We start from the raw sequence: 16,748 nt of genomic DNA on the forward strand, positions 1-16,748 counted from the left end.
GTAAAATGAAATGGAGATACCTGGTGCTTGTGATATCATTTCTTTCTTTCTTTCTTTTTTTTTTTTTTACATGTGTACTGTGTTTCAATTATTTCAGTTTTATTATCTATTTCTTCATTTCTTTGCCACCAGGCTTATTTTCTAACATCTCCTTTGGCAGCTATTCCCCTAAGTTTCTGGCTTCCCATGTGCCCTCTTAAATGTTAAATTTTCCCATTGACTTTTGCTTTTTCCTGTCTTACCACAATAACCTCTTATTAGGGATCTTTGTTTTCAATTTTTATTTTATTTTTCACAGGAATTTGTTAGTAGATATTACATTATGAAAAAAAAAGGATATTTAGCTGGAAAAAAAGACAAGTCATCCTTTTCCAGTGATTTCTCCCGTTTTATTCTTGTTGTAATAAACATTAATAAATTCCTGGGTGAAATAAAATAAAAACTAAAAAAGCAAAGGTCCCTACCTATTATGCAGAAAATACTGACTTACAATAATGCTGCCACTAGTTCTCCTTTAAATCTGTGAATGATTTCCTCCACCCTCCACCTCTTAACCAGAAAGAACCTGCTCACAAAGCACTGTCACTGTGGTCCCAGTCTTTATCGTGCCACATCACAGAAAATGAGGAGATGTGTGGTGGTTATGGTGCATTTAAGTCAATTAAATTGCTCTAACTACTGAGGTTTGCCCTCTTGACCATTCAGTCAAGTCAACAGATCACAGAAAAAGAATGAACAGGTCACCCTTCTATCCAAGACAACTTAAATGTACCCTGGACTGGTGATGTCCAGTGTAGCTTGAAAAGAAGTCAACAGGGATATTAAAAATGCTTTTCTATATCTCAAAAATACACATCTTTATTATTCTAGAATCTTTTTCACAGTCTTTGAATATAAAAAAAGTCTATCTGAAGTCCTGGATTAATCATTTATATTAGACAGTGTATTATAATTCATTCAAGTAGTAATTTAAAAAAAGGATTTATGCACATAAGCTCCGGTTTATATGTGTAAATCAGCTTTTGAAAATTGTTGGTGGGGAGGAGGTTATGTGAGGAAAAGTATGTGCTTAATTTGATTAAATACCTACTTTTCCCTACACTAGCAATAGGCATTGCAAGGGGTGAAATTTGGGCAAGGAAAGCATTTACATGCATTTTTGAAAACATACACATACAGGCTGTAAAAAAGAACATTATGTTACTAAAATATAATACATTTTAAAATCAATTTTGCTGCTATAGAGTCACAGTAAAGTAAAACGAAATGGAGATACCTGGTGCTTGTGATATCATTTCTTTCTTTTTTTTTTTTTTTACATGTGTACTGTGTTTCAATTATTTCAGTTTTATTATCTAGTTGTCTCTGCTTGGAAGCAGGAGTAATTTCCTGTGCATATATGCACGCATGGATTGGGAATACCTGCACATTTTCAAAGTACCACATGCATATAAGTCCGCTTTGCAAATTTGGGCTCAAATCTGCGGGTACCTTGTACCCGCATACACAAGCTGCTGCTAATTGCCCTCTCCATAACATTAGAATGTTCAGTTCTGAATACATCAACAAAACTAGACTATGACTTTCTTTTTGTTTGATCCATCAGCATAACTGTTCAATGCAGAATGGCTTCAAACTGGCAGTATTATTTTTCATGTTGAAACTGAATTCATCTATAGCTTTCCATTGATCTTGAGTAAAGAACAATATTTATGTTGTGTTAATGCGCAAAAAAAAAAAAAACCTGAGCTCTTCCTCAGTATTCTTCTGGTTTATCAGTAGTGTGTTTTTCAAACTATTCTCAGACTTTAATTTTCACTAGCATCTATTATTTATTTATTTAAAGTCATTTTTTAATCTACATTTTCCACTATTCAAGGAAGGATACAGTATTCCATACATAAAATAGAGATGTGCTTTGGGTTAGAATTTAGTGTCTGGCTTCTTTTCGGGGCCCCCTATAGGAATTTCATTTTTCCCGTGGTTCAGGGTTTTTTTTTTCGGGGGCCCCGATTTTTGGGTTAGTGTGCACTAACAGGAGTTAGTGGCTTCCAGCAGAGTAGAAGTGGCAGAGCAGCTTGAGACCGGAGCGAATCCAATCTGTTGCTAACTCGGTGAGAGTCAGCAAATGGGCAACCTTTTGAATACAGAAGCAGTGACGTCACTCGAGGGGGACGCCCCCGAGGTTCGCGCCAACACTGCTACAAGACGTGAGGCGTGCGCGCACGCACCCGGGGAAGCCGGAGGGTGCGGCAAGGAGACGCTATGGATGCCATTCTCCCGAGGCTGGTGGAGAAGGCTGAAATAGAGGTGAGGCATGTTGGGCAAAGCCGTCTGAGTCCGATGGATGCAACACCTGCCTTCTGACCTCGGCCTGCTTGTGACCTCATCTGACCTCCGGTACCTGACCTCTGCTCGTTGACCACTCCTCGGACTGACTCCTGGACTTTGACCTGCCTGCCTGACGACGTCCCTAGATTCTGGCTCTGTTCCTCGCCTTGACATCACCCACGCTCTTCTGGTCCTCCTTGTTACATCAGACCTCTTGCTTCGAACCTGACTGCGCTCCCCTTTTGCCTGAGGGCACGCCGGACTTCCACCTTCCCAGGAGACCCTGTGAGGCCCACCTAAGTCCAAGCAGCTTGGATCCCTACAGGCTCCTCTCGGGGGGACCTCGGGCTTCCAGTGGTGAAGCTCTACCTAGCCTCTGTCTCCTCCAGGGCTCCGCCCCCTGGGGGCAGTTGCTTCCTGGTTCCAACCAGGAGGCAGTTCTCCACTGCCTCAGGACAAGGGTCCACCCCGAGCGCAACAGAACCATTCCGAATTAGACAATTTCATTGAAATTGCCTAATTCAGGAAAAACAATTGCACATCCCTATAAGAGACACATAAAAAGAAAATAAAAACAAACTTTGTAACCAATACAAAAAAGAAACCAGCTGCCTCCCTTAATTTCAGCTGCATCCATGAAGGCCATTGAACCACATGACACTGACGATCCCACATCTTATCAGAATGTTATCAAAAATCACTTCAGACCCAACAACTTCTCCCAAATTTCAAGAAAGCCATCTAGCTCAAGCCTTGATACCCAACAACACGTCTATAAAGATTCAGCCATTCTACCAAGAAAGGTTCAGTTGCAGATTTCAATCATCCAGCAGATATGTGCGGAATAGAAATTTTTGAAATAAATGAATAAATAAGATACATTTCATCAACTTTCTCTGGTAATAGGAACTAAAATTAATTGTATCATTCAAGAGCAATTCTGAACAACAAGGTTTTCAAAAATTTACAAGAAGTTTTAGCGCAGGTCATCAAACAAAATTCCTCAGGTAAGCTGTGCCAGAATAGCAAACCAATTACAGAGAAAGCCCAGTCCTTGGTTTCTACTACGTGCACCAGCTGGGGGGAAGATACTTGTAAAATCCCATGTTGAGCAAATCTCATTGCTTGGGATGGATGAAATACATGCAACATTGTGCAGACTCAAGGTGATGTGCGTTACTTAAAAGCTTGTGAATCATCATAACAATCAGTGGGGGTAATTTTCAAAAGGATTTATACACTTAAAACTGGGCTTTACACAGGTAAATGACTTTATGCATGCAAGTGGGCTTTTGAAAATTGCTACAGTACATGCCATTGAATTGTCATAGGTTTCATGCACATAAGTGCACTTTAAAAGGTGGATTTTTTAAAGAGTCACATGCATAAAAATGAGCACGTGTGCTCATGTAGCGCATATTTGTGCAAGTGCTATTTTATAAACCTCAAACATACACAGACAAATAATGGTGCATAAATTTGCTTGTATAAAAAAGGGGCAGGTATAAATTAGAATATTATCAGGTGTAAGTTAGAATAAAATTCTTTATAGGCAAATACTGACTGGGTGAGGGATCTCAGTAAACTGAGGGGAGTGCAGACTGAAGAATTAGGGTGATCTTGATGGCCTAGAGACAGACTGAATAAACTGGTGGACTAATTGGTTTAACTGGCACTTCCTTCATGCATGCATGTTATATTTAATAATTTACACATGTAAAAGCTGACAAGTGCTAAGGAAAATATGTGAGTTACATTTCCTCTTCTAAATTATTAAATTAGGAGCAGAAATATACATGCATAGCAGATACCCAGATAAGTGGTAGACAAGTCCTAAAAAGCACTACACAACTGGATGCAGAAGATAGCTGGATAAGTCTTCAAACAATAGTTATCTGTCTATCTTACTTATCTGGCTATATAGTAGAGATGAGCTTTGTTTTTCTGGCTCGGGTCGGGTTTCAGTTCGGGCGCTTCGTGGGAAAACTCGTTTTCCCACGGATCGCTTTTCAGCAAAAACGAAGCTGGAACCCGAACCTGAAACCAGAAAAACAAATTAAATAAAAAAAATTAGAATTAGAAAAAAACCCTCCCCAACCCTTCACATTTACTATATTACAACCCCCCCACCACCCCGATCCCTCCCCAAGACTTACTATAAGCCCTGGTGGTCCAGCGGGGTCCTGCGAGCGATCTCTCCTTCCGGGCCATCAGGCTGTCGGGCCTGCTACAAATCAAAATGGCACCAATGGCCCTTTGCCCTTACGATGTCACAGGGGCTACCAGTGCCATTGGTCGGCCCCTGTCACATGGTAGGAGCAATGGACGGCCGGTGCCATCTTGTGCTCCTACCATGTGACAGGGACTGACCAATGGCACCGGTAGCCCCTGTGACATAGTAAGGGCAAATTGCCTAATTCGTGACAAACAAATGCATATCTCTACTATATAGCACTTTTCTTTTACTTATCTGGCACCCAGGTATATTTCAGCATATATTTCAGCACTTATTTACTTCTGCTATGAATGAGGTGTAAGTCTTAATAAAACTATTTCCAGGCATCTCTGAAGTGTTTGATGTTATGTTAAGCGGTGTTTGGGTGGATCCTTGGGTACTGTGGCAGATGACCCACGCCCACAGGGAGGAGCCCCGTGAGGAGCCACAGTACTACGCTAGACTCAGAACGCACAAACACACAGGCCGATTCAGTAAAGTCCGCAGGACAGCGGACGAACGCCCGCTCTCCCGGCGCGCACACCGGTCACTCGCTGGTGCGCGCGATTCAGTATTCAAATTAGGTGGTGCGGTAGAAACAGACAAAAGGAGGCGCTAGGGATACTAGCGTGTCCCTAGCACCTCCTTTTAGCCCGGAGCGGCGGCTGTCAGCGGGTTTGACAGCCGATGCTCAATTTTGCCGGCATCGGTTCTCGAGCCCGCTGACAGCCACGGGCTCGGAAACCGGAAGCTGGCAAAATTGAGCGTCCGGTTTTCGGCCCAACAGCCGCCAGCCCATTTAAATTTTTTTTTTCTTTTTTTTACTTTTTTTACCCTTCGGGACCTCCGACTTAATATTGCCATGATATTAAGTCGGAGGTTGCACAGAAAAGCAGTTTTTACTGCTTTTCTGTGCACTTTCCCGGTGCCGGCAGAAACTAGCACCTACCTTTGGGTAGGCGCTAATTTCTGAAAGTAAAATGTGCGGCTTGGCTGCACATGCATTTGCATGTTGAGGGCGCTATTAGGTGCCGTGGGTTGGACGTGCATTTTCCGCCCCTAACTGAATAAGGGGTAAGGGAAAATGCGCGTCCAAGAGCAGGTTAACAGTCACTGCCTTTACAGCATAAGAATCTGGAGTACCTCCACCACGCATCGGAGCGCACTGTACTGTATCGGCCTGACAGTTAGTTCTTTATTATACAGCTTGAAGAGTACCACCAGAGGTGGCAGTAGTGAGGCAGTCTGGTAGTAGCAGTCTCATGGACCTCGGTAGAGGGAGCTCTTCTCAACCTGTTGGTACAGGAACGTTCTGAAGCAGGTTTCCCAGCTAGGTAGTACAGTGGATGAGACAGACTGTGAGTTAGAGTACTCACTAGGTGTTTGCTGTAGGTATGAGATTCCACCAGGTTGAAGTAGAAAGTGCAGGCACCGAGGCAGGGAGAGTAGGCCCCCGAGGAGCAAGTACCTGTTCCCTGTAAGGCACCTGAAATAAAGCAGAGGGTCCCTGAGGAACGGATACCCAAGTTAGCAGTTACCCCGAAGGGCAGAGAGAGAGCTTCCAGCAGCAGCACAGAAGCGGCAGAGTAACATAAACAGGAACAGATTTGAGTCCTTGCTAACTCGATGAACTAGCAAAATAGAATAGGTTATTTACCCGGATGACATGACATCAGCCAGGGGGAACGCCTCCGAGGTTCACGCCAAGGTTGGAATAAAACGTGGGTGACGCACTCGCGCGTGCGCACCCTAGTAGGTACCTGGGAGGGGCATGGTGGGAGGCTGCACCATAATCGTTCTGGGGACGCCAGAGAGGTCGGCTTGTAGACGCGGTGGTAGCCATTTTGATAGGTAAGCGGGAGGAGCCGTGAACAAAGTGAGGCAAATGGGGCGAAGCCGTCTAGCACTGACGGACGCAACAGTACCCCCCTTCAAAGGGCGTCCATGCTGTTTCCTACCAGGTCTTGGTTTCTGAGTATGCATTCTATGGAAGTCCTGCAGCATAACTGTATATTAGCTAATGGAGTCCTGCAGCATAACAGAATATTAGCTAATGGAGTCCAAAAGTTTTCTTCAGGTCCATAAGCCTCCCATGATAGGAGGTATTCCCATACTCTGCCTCTTTTTCTCACATCGAGAATAGCGTCTACTTTGTATTCAATGTCTTCTTCTGCATCTATAGGAATAGCTTCAGGCGTCTTGTTGGAGAACTCACTAAGGATAAATGGCTTCAATAGTGAGACGTGGAACACATTGTGGATCTTCAATGTAGATGGTAGCTTCAAACTATAGGTGAGATTGACTAATCGTCGGAGAATGGGAAATGGTCCAATAAAGCATGGAGCGAAGCGAGCTGAAGATAGTTTAAGTCTTAAGTGCTTAGTGGATAGCCAGACTTTGTCACCAGGCTGGAAATATGGATCTTTGCAGTGGAGAGCATCATATCCTTTTTTAGCTCAAAGTCCTGCTTTAAGAAGCATCTCTTTTGTGAGTCCAAAGTTGTTGAAAATCTTTAGCAGTAGATTGAGCTGCCAGGGACGACACTGATAAAGGAAGTGGCAATGGTGGCAGTGGTAGTCGTCCGTAAACCAGTTTGAATGGTGTTGATCCAGTGGATGTTGCTGGATGAGAATTGATGGCAAATTCAGCCCAGGGCAACAGTTCACTCTAATCATTCTGGCGAGTGTTTACGTAGGCATGAATGAACTGCTTGAGTGTCCTGTTCATTCTCTCTGTTTGCCCATTAGATTGTGGATGGTATGCTGAGGTGAAGTCGAGAGAAATATCAAACTTCTTGCATAGTGCCTTCCAGAACTTAACTGTGAATTGGGCTCCTCAATCGGAGACTATGTGCATAGGCATGCCATGTAGGCGGAAGATGTGCGTGATGAAGAGCTTGGCGAGCTCCATGGTGGTGGGTAAGCCAGGGAGAGCCACAAAGTGAGCCATCTTTGAGAACCAATCTACAGTTACCCAAATCGTGTTGTTTCCTCCTGAAAGTGGTAAGTCTACCACAAAGTCTGTAGCGATGTGTGTCCATGGTTCATCTGGTACTGGCAAGGGTTGGAGTAGGCCCCAAGGATGACCGGGTGGCGTCTTCTGTCTTGCACAATTTGCGCAGGAAGCAACGTAGGAGAAAGTGCCTTCCTTCATGGTGGGCCACCAATAAACGTTTTGTAGCTTAGACATTCTGCGTTGGCCAGGGTGTCCTGCCAGCTTAGAGTCATGAGCCCATGCTAACAACTTCTTTCTGAGGTTCTTGGGTACGATGGTCTTTCCTGCAGGTACTGAGTGAGTAGCTGCCAAAATAACCCTTTTTGGGTCAATGATGTGTTGCGGTTCCTCTGGAATGTCCTCAGAGAGGAATGAGCAAGATAAGAATATCAGAGCAGATGCCCTATCTCCAGGGTGGTATTTTAGCACAATCTGTTGAAAAACAGAGACCATCTCGCTTGTCTATGATTTAGGCACTGTGATTGGTGGAGGTACTCCAGATTCTTATGGTCTGTAAAGACAGTGACTTGATGTTGCACTCCTTCGAGCCAAGGGTGCCATTCTTCGAATGCCATCTTTATAGCCAGGAGCTCTTTATCTCCTATTCCTTAATTTTTCTCTGCTGGAGAGAAGCGACGGGAGAAGAATGAGCATGGTTGTAAAGCCTTTGAATCACTGGCCTGACTTAGTACGGCCCCTATGCCAACGTCTGAGGCATCGACCTCAACGATGAAGGGCTTGGTGGAATCCGGGTGTCGGAGACACAGCTTGCTTGAAAAGGCATCTTTTAACTTCTGGAATGCAGCTATTGCCTCCGGAGATCAATTTGCAATATTGCACCTTTCTTTGTCATAGCTGTAAGCGGAACTGTAAGTGAGGAGTAGTTCTTGATGAAAGTTGGTGAAACCTAAGAAACATCTGACAGCCTTTAGACTGGTGGGTTGTGCCCATTTCTTAATGCTCTCCAGCTTTTGTGGATCCATTTGAAAGCCTTGGTTGGAAACAATGTAGCCCAAGAAAGGCACTGATTCCTTGTGGAATTCACACTTGGATAGCTTGGCGTATAGATGATTCTTGTGGAGTCTTTGCAGCACTCTTTTGACATCCTCAAAATGAGTGGTTATGTCTTGAGAGAATATCAAGATGTCATCTAGGTAGATAATGACATTCTTATAGAGGAGATCCCGGAAAATGTTCATTACATTTTGAAAGACAGCCGGGGCATTGCACAGGCCGAAGGGCATCACTAAATATGCAAAGTGACCGTCCCGGGTGTTGAAGGCCGTTTTCCACTCTTCGCCAGCGCGAATTCGAAGTAAGTTGTAGGCTCCTTTCAGATCAAGCTTGTTGAATATCTTGGCTCCCTGTAGTCTGTCGAATAGCTCTGAAATGAGAGGCAGGGGATAACGATCTTTCACTATTATCTCAAGACCCCTGTAAATCTATACATGGACGCAATGTTCCATCCTTCTTCCCCACAAAGAAGAAACCTGCACCAGCAGGAGGCTTGGAGGGTCTTATGTAGTCTTTTGGAGGTTTTCCTGAATATATTTGGACATGGCTTTATTCTCTGCCACAGAGAGGGGTACACCTGTCCCTTGGGTGATTCAGTGTTCGGCTTCAGATTAATAGCGCAGTCATAAGGTCTGTGAGGCGGTAATATGTCCGCAGCTTCTTTTGAAACGATATCTTGGAATGATGCATATTGAGGCGGCAACCCTGGCATTACTGGGGTGGTTGGCATGCAGGGTAAAGGAGTGACCTCCATCAGGCATTTCCCATGGCAGTCTGGACCCCAACATGAAAGTTCCAGTGTAGCCCAATTGAATTGAGGCATATGCTGCTGCAGCCACAGTAATCCCGGTACTATAGAGTGCATGGCCTTCTCTAAAACAAAGAAGGAGATAGTTTCAGAATGGACAGCACCAGTCCATAGACATACTGGTTTGGTGAGTTCGGTTACTTCACCTGGTAAGGGCTCTCCATGAATGGAAGATAGAAGTAGTGGAGACTTCATAGTGGTAGTGGGTATCCGTAGGTGCTCCATTAATCATTGTAGAATGAAATTGCCACCTGCCCCTGAGTCCACTAGGGCAAGAGTCTGATACTCTAAGGGTCCGCAGATCGAGAATACAGGAAGAGAGAGCGGAGAAGAAGGAGCAGTAAGACCTAAGAAGAGTCCTCCCGCAGGACTTAGTTCTGCCAATTTCCTGGACATAGAGGGCATGTTTGAACAGCATGGCCAGCTTTTCCACAGTACATGCACAGCCCTAATTTCTTCCGTGTTCTTCTCTCTTTGGATGTCAGATGGCTGCGGCCTAATTGCATAGGTTCTTCTTCTCCAGCAACTGGGACCGAAGGAACAGGCCTCTCGAGCTTCATCCTGAAAGGGTTTTCTGGGAGTCTTGGTCTCTTGAACTTTGTCAAGAAGTCGGCGGTCAATCCTTGTTGCCAACTTCACTATTCAGCCAAGGTCTCAGGCATCTCATGAGCAGCGAGCTCGTCCTTCAGACGAGAGTTCAGTCCTTCAAAGAAGAGGGTCTTCAGGTACTTTGGGTCCCAGGATAGTTCAGACGCCAGTGTCTTGAATTTGATAGCGAAGTCAGCTAATGGTTTATTACTTTGCTTCAGGTGAACCAAGATGATCCTGCAGTGGTATACCGGGCAGGGTCATCGAAAATTGATTTAAACAGTTTGAGGAATCCTTCAAGTTCATGAAGAATCGGATCCTTGCGCTCCCACAGCGAAGAGGCCCAAGACAATGCTTGTCTGTCTAGATATGACAGGATATAGGTGGTCTGGGCATGAGCTGTGGGAAAATGGCTGGGTTGCAGGGAAAAGTGCATGCAGCACTGGTTAATGAAACCTCTGCATCTCCAAACTTCCCCCGAGAAGCGGGTAGGAGCAGATAGAGGTACAATAGTATTGTACCTCTATCTGCTCCTACAATACTATTGTACCTCTATCTGCTCCTACCCGCTTCTCGGGGGAAGTTTGGAGATGCAGAGGTTTCATTAACCAGTGCTGCATGCACTTTTCCCTGCAACCCAGCCATTTTCCCACAGCTCATGCCCAGACCACCTATATCCTGTCATATCTAGACAGACAAGCATTGTCTTGGGCCTCTTCGCTGTGGGAGCGCAAGGATCCGATTCTTCATGAACTTGAAGGATTCCTCAAACTGTTTAAATCAATTTTCGATGACCCTGCCCGGTATACCACTGCAGGATCATCTTGGTTCACCTGAAGCAAAGTAATAAACCATTAGCTGACTTCGCTATCAAATTCAAGACACTGGCGTCTGAACTATCCTGGGACCCAAAGTACCTGAAGACCCTCTTCTTTGAAGGACTGAACTCTCGTCTGAAGGACGAGCTCGCTGCTCATGAGATGCCTGAGACCTTGGCTGAATAGTGAAGTTGGCAACAAGGATTGACCGCCGACTTCTTGACAAAGTTCAAGAGACCAAGACTCCCAGAAAACCCTTTCAGGATGAAGCTCGAGAGGCCTGTTCCTTCGGTCCCAGTTGCTGGAGAAGAAGAACCTATGCAATTAGGCCGCAGCCATCTGACATCCAAAGAGAGAAGAACACGGAAGAAATTAGGGCTGTGCATGTACTGTGGAAAAGCTGGCCATGCTGTTCAAACATGCCCTCTATGTCCAGGAAATTGGCAGAACTAAGTCCTGCGGGAGGACTCTTCTTAGGTCTTACTGCTCCTTCTTCTCCGCTCTCTCTTCCTGTATTCTCGATCTGCGGACCCTTAGAGTATCAGACTCTTGCCCTAGTGGACTCAGGGGCAGGTGGCAATTTCATTCTACAATGATTAATGGAGCACCTACGGATACCCACTACCACTATGAAGTCTCCACTACTTCTATCTTCCATTCATGGAGAGCCCTTACCAGGTGAAGTAACCGAACTCACCAAACCAGTATGTCTATGGACTGGTGCTGTCCATTCTGAAACTATCTCCTTCTTTGTTTTAGAGAAGGCCATGCACTCTATAGTACCGGGATTACTGTGGCTGCAGCAGCATATGCCTCAATTCAATTGGGCTACACTGGAACTTTCATGTTGGGGTCCAGACTGCCATGGGAAATGCCTGATGGAGGTCACTCCTTTACCCTGCATGCCAACCACCCCAGTAATGCCAGGGTTGCCGCCTCAATATGCATCATTCCAAGATATCGTTTCAAAAGAAGCTGCGGACATATTACCGCCTCACAGACCTTATGACTGCGCTATTAATCTGAAGCCGAACACTGAATCACCCAAGGGACAGGTGTACCCCTCTCTGTGGCAGAGAATAAAGCCATGTCCAAATATATTCAGGAAAACCTCCAAAAAGACTACATAAGACCCTCCAAGCCTCCTGCTGGTGCAGGTTTCTTCTTTGTGGGGAAGAAGGATGGAACATTGCGTCCATGTATAGATTTACAGGGGTCTTGAGATAATAGTGAAAGATCGTTATCCCCTGCCTCTCATTTCAGAGCTATTCGACAGACTACAGGGAGCCAAGATATTCAACAAGCTTGATCTGAAAGGAGCCTACAACTTACTTCGAATTCGCGCTGGCGAAGAGTGGAAAACGGCCTTCAACACCCGGGACGGTCACTTTGCATATTTAGTGATGCCCTTCGGCCTGTGCAATGCCCCGGCTGTCTTTCAAAATGTAATGAACATTTTCCGGGATCTCCTCTATAAGAATGTCATTATCTACCTAGATGACATCTTGATATTCTCTCAAGACATAACCACTCATTTTGAGGATGTCAAAAGAGTGCTGCAAAGACTCCACAAGAATCATCTATACGCCAAGCTATCCAAGTGTGAATTCCACAAGGAATCAGTGCCTTTCTTGGGCTACATTGTTTCCAACCAAGGCTTTCAAATGGATCCACAAAAGCTGGAGAGCATTAAGAAATGGGCACAACCCACCAGTCTAAAGGCTGTCAGATGTTTCTTAGGTTTCACCAACTTTCATCAAGAACTACTCCTCACTTACAGTTCCGCTTACAGCTATGACAAAGAAAGGTGCAATATTGCAAATTGATCTCCGGAGGCAATAGCTGCATTCCAGAAGTTAAAAGATGCCTTTTCAAGCAAGCTGTGTCTCCGACACCCGGATTCCACCAAGCCCTTCATCGTTGAGGTCGATGCCTCAGACGTTGGCATAGGGGCCGTACTAAGTCAGGCCAGTGATTCAAAGGCTTTACAACCATGCTCATTCTTCTCCCGTCGCTTCTCTCCAGCAGAGAAAAATTAAGGAATAGGAGATAAAGAGCTCCTGGCTATAAAGATGGCATTCGAAGAATGGCACCCTTGGCTCGAAGGAGTGCAACATCAAGTCACTGTCTTTACAGACCATAAGAATCTGGAGTACCTCCACCAATCACAGTGCCTAAATCATAGACAAGCGAGATGGTCTCTGTTTTTCAACAGATTGTGCTAAAATACCACCCTGGAGATAGGGCATCTGCTCTGATATTCTTATCTTGCTCATTCCTCTCTGAGGACATTCCAGAGGAACCGCAACACATCATTGACCCAAAAAGGGTTATTTTGGCAGCTACTCACTCAGTACCTGCAGGAAAGACCATCGTACCCAAGAACCTCAGAAAGAAGTTGTTAGCATGGGCTCATGACTCTAAGCTGGCAGGACACCCTGGCCAACGCAGAATGTCTAAGCTACAAAACGTTTATTGGTGGCCCACCATGAAGGAAGGCACTTTCTCCTACGTTGCTTCCTGCGCAAATTGTGCAAGACAGAAGACGCCGGGAATCACGTGGCGCCGCGTCACTCAGACGCGGCGTCACGTGATTCCCGGCAAGTTCGCGCCGGACGGCTCGTTCGGCCCAAAAAGAACTTTTGGCCAGCTTGGGGGGGTCAGGAGGCCCCCCCAAGCTGGCCAAAAGTTCTTTTTGGGCCGAACGAGCCGTCCGGCGCGAACGAGCCGGGAATCACGTGACGCCGCGTCACTCGACGTGCCACCGACGTCACATGCTTCTCGCCAAGGATTGCAGAAATGACGTCCTCACTCCTCGCTCGATCACCAGGGAGTTGTGGTAAGTCTGGGGGGGGGATTAAGGAGGGTGAGGGGGTTTAAATTTTTTTTTTGCACATATGTACATATACCCAACTCATTGGATTTTTTTTATGTCCATATTGGCCGCAAGTGGGACCCCCTTTCGGACATAAAAAATATGAACATAAAATTTTGCTCTGCACATCCCTAGCTTCTTTACCTGTGGTGATAAGTAAGTTCATCTGTGTGTGCAGTAGGTTGAATGCAGCGGTCAAACCCTCCAGCGCATTCTGCTGTTTGGAGATTCGCTGGGCCAGGCCTGGAATGGCCTGCATTGCAGTGAGCTGAGCCAGATCCATGGCGTTAGCAATCTGTTATGGTTAAGTGGTGTTTGGGTGGATCCTTGGGTACTGTGGCAGATGACCATGCCCACAGGGAGGAGCCTGGTGAGGAGCCACAGTACTAGGCTAGACTCAGAATGCACAAACACAGTTAGTTCTTTATTATACAGCTTGAAGAGTACCACCAGAGGTGGCAGTAGTGAGGCAGTCTGGTAGTAGCAGTCTCAGGGACCTCAGCAGAGGTAGCCCTTCTCACCCCATTGGTACAGGAAGGTTCCAAAGCAGGTTTCCCAGCAATGTAGTACTGTGGATGAGACAGACTGAGAGAGTACTCACTAGAGATGTGAATCGTGTGATCAATCGTCTTAACGATCGATTTCGGCTGGGAGGGGGAGGGAATCGGATCGTCGCAGTTTGGGTTTTTTAAATATCGTGTAAATCGTGTAAATCATGTAAATCGAAAACCGGCATACTAAAACATCTCTAAAACCCACCCCGACCCTTTAAAATAAATCCCCCACCCTTCTGAACCCCCCCAAAATGCCTTAAATTACCTGGGGTCCAGTGGGGGGGGAGGGGAAGGGGGAGGGCGGGAAAACCGGCACACTAAAACAACCCTAAAACCCACCCCGACCCTTTAAAATAAATCCCCCACCCTCCCGAACCCCCCTAAAATGCCTTAAATTACCTGGGGTCCAGAGAAAGGGTCCCGGTGTGATCTTTTACTCTCGGACCTCCGGTGCGTTGTAGAAATGGCGCCGGCGCTACCTTTGCCTTGTCATATGACAGGTCAAAGGTAGCGCCGGCGCCATTTTGTTTTTTGTCCCCTGACGTCAGGAGCGTAGGAGATCGCTCCCGGACCCCCGCTGGACCCCCAGGGACTTTTGGCCAGCTTGGGAGGGCCTCCTGACCCCCACAAGACTTGCCAAAAGTCCAGCGGGGGTCCGGGAACGACTTCCTGCACGCGAATCGTTTTTCCGTACGGAAAAACGATTCGCGGTAGGAGATCGCTACCGGACCCCCGCTGGACCCCCAGGGACTTTTGGCCAGCTTGGGGGGCCTCCTGACCCCCACAAGACTTGCCAAAAGTCCAGCGGGGGTCCGGAACGACCTCCTGCAGTCGAATCGTGTTGCCGTACGGCCGGCGCCATTTTGCGCAAAATGGCGCCGGCGATCTCCTACGCTCCTGACATTGGGGGACAAAAAACAAAATGGCACCGGCGCTACCTTTGACCTGTCGTATGACATGGCAAAGGTAGCGCCGGCGCCATTTCTACAACGCACCGGAGGTCCGAGAGTAAAAGATCACACCGGGACCCTTCCTCTGGACCCCAGGTAATTTAAGGCATTTTGGGGGGGTTCGGGAGGATGGGGGATTTATTTTAAAGGGTCGGGGTGGGTTTTAGGGTTGTTTTAGTGTGCCGGTTTTCCCGCCCTCCCCCTTCCCCCGATTTACGATTTTTTGACGATAAATCAGGGGAATTGTTATTGTATCGCGGCTCTAACGATTTTTGACGATTTAAAATATATCGGACGATATTTTAAATTGTCAAAAAATGATTCACATCCCTAGTACTCACTAGGTATTTGCTGTAGGTATGAGATTCCACCAGGTTGAAGTAGAAAGTGCAGGCACCGAGGCAGGGAGAGCAGGCCCTTGAGGAGCAAGTACCTGCTCCCTGTAAGGCACCTGAAATAAAGCAGAGGGCCCCCGAGGAGCGGGTACCCAGGTTAGCAGTTACCCCGAAGGGCAGAGAGAGAGCTTCCAGTGGCAGCACGGAAGCGGCAGAGTAGCGTAGATAGGAACGGATTTGAGTCCTTGCTAACTCGATGAGCTAGCAAAATAGAATAGGTTATATACCTGGATGGCGTGACGTCAGCAAGGGGGAACGTCCCAAGGTTCGCGCCAAGGTTGGAATAAAGACATGGGTGACCCGCGCGTGAGCACCCTAGTAGGTACCTGGGGGGGGGAGGCATGGCGGGAGGCTGCACCATAGCCGTTCCGGGGACGCTGGAGAGATCGGCTAGTAGACTCGGTGGTAGCCATCTTTCCTAGATAAGCGGGAGGAGCCGTGAACAAGGTGAGGCAAATGGGTCGAAGCCGTCTAGCACCGACAGATACAACATTTGATCAGTCTGAGTTAACTGGATGGACTGCAGGCTAAAAAAATAGGGGGGGGGGGGGGGGGTTGGAGGAAAAAGCTCTAGACCTGGCATTCTGGTGGACAAACTGGTGAAACTGGTCATGGGCTAGTCACGCATCTGTTATAAAATTCCCTCACTTAGATGTCCTAAAGCAGACTTATGCTGCTGTGCGCTCACAAGCTTAAAATTAGGGGCATACATACATGCGCCTAGGCTATTTTATAACATGCACGTGTAAGTTTGTGTAGGATATACAATTGCTGGGTATCTGGCTGTGCGCCCTTATACATATCTACATGTCTGCCCGCATGTCTGTTTTAAAGTTACCATAACTTTAAAATGGATACGCGGGTGCAGATATACTTGTGTATATGGGCGCACAGCCTGATATGGGGCAATTTTATATCTTATATGCACATACACACATAAAATTAAAAAAAAGAAACCTCTGTACTGCAGCCTTAATCTGGGCATGCATAGATAAATTCATATCCAGTATGTCCGCTAGATTCCTGACTTGCATTGAAATTGGCTGCTCGCTCCTTTCAAAGTTAAAGTTGTGCCAGGAAGAGCAGTAGGTGTTTGAGGAAGTCTGAGTAAGAAATAGCCAGTCTGCAGCCTGAGCTGCCCATTTCTCCACAGAGGGTATCAAGTGAGCCTAATTCCTCCAAAGAGAAGGTTCTAGGAATGCGGAG

The 16,748-nt window shown here is 46.4% G+C and overlaps 1 protein-coding gene across 5 annotated transcripts in view; it reads right to left on the bottom strand.

The window, feature by feature from the left end:
- Nucleotides 1-16,748, bottom strand: part of FRMPD4 (FERM and PDZ domain containing 4) — a 1,001,692-nt gene that overhangs the window by 28,419 nt on the left and 956,525 nt on the right. The gene's annotated exons all lie outside the window — the stretch shown is intronic.

This window comes from Rhinatrema bivittatum, chromosome 5 (assembly GCF_901001135.1).
Source record: "Rhinatrema bivittatum chromosome 5, aRhiBiv1.1, whole genome shotgun sequence".
Lineage (NCBI taxonomy): Eukaryota > Metazoa > Chordata > Amphibia > Gymnophiona > Rhinatrematidae > Rhinatrema > Rhinatrema bivittatum.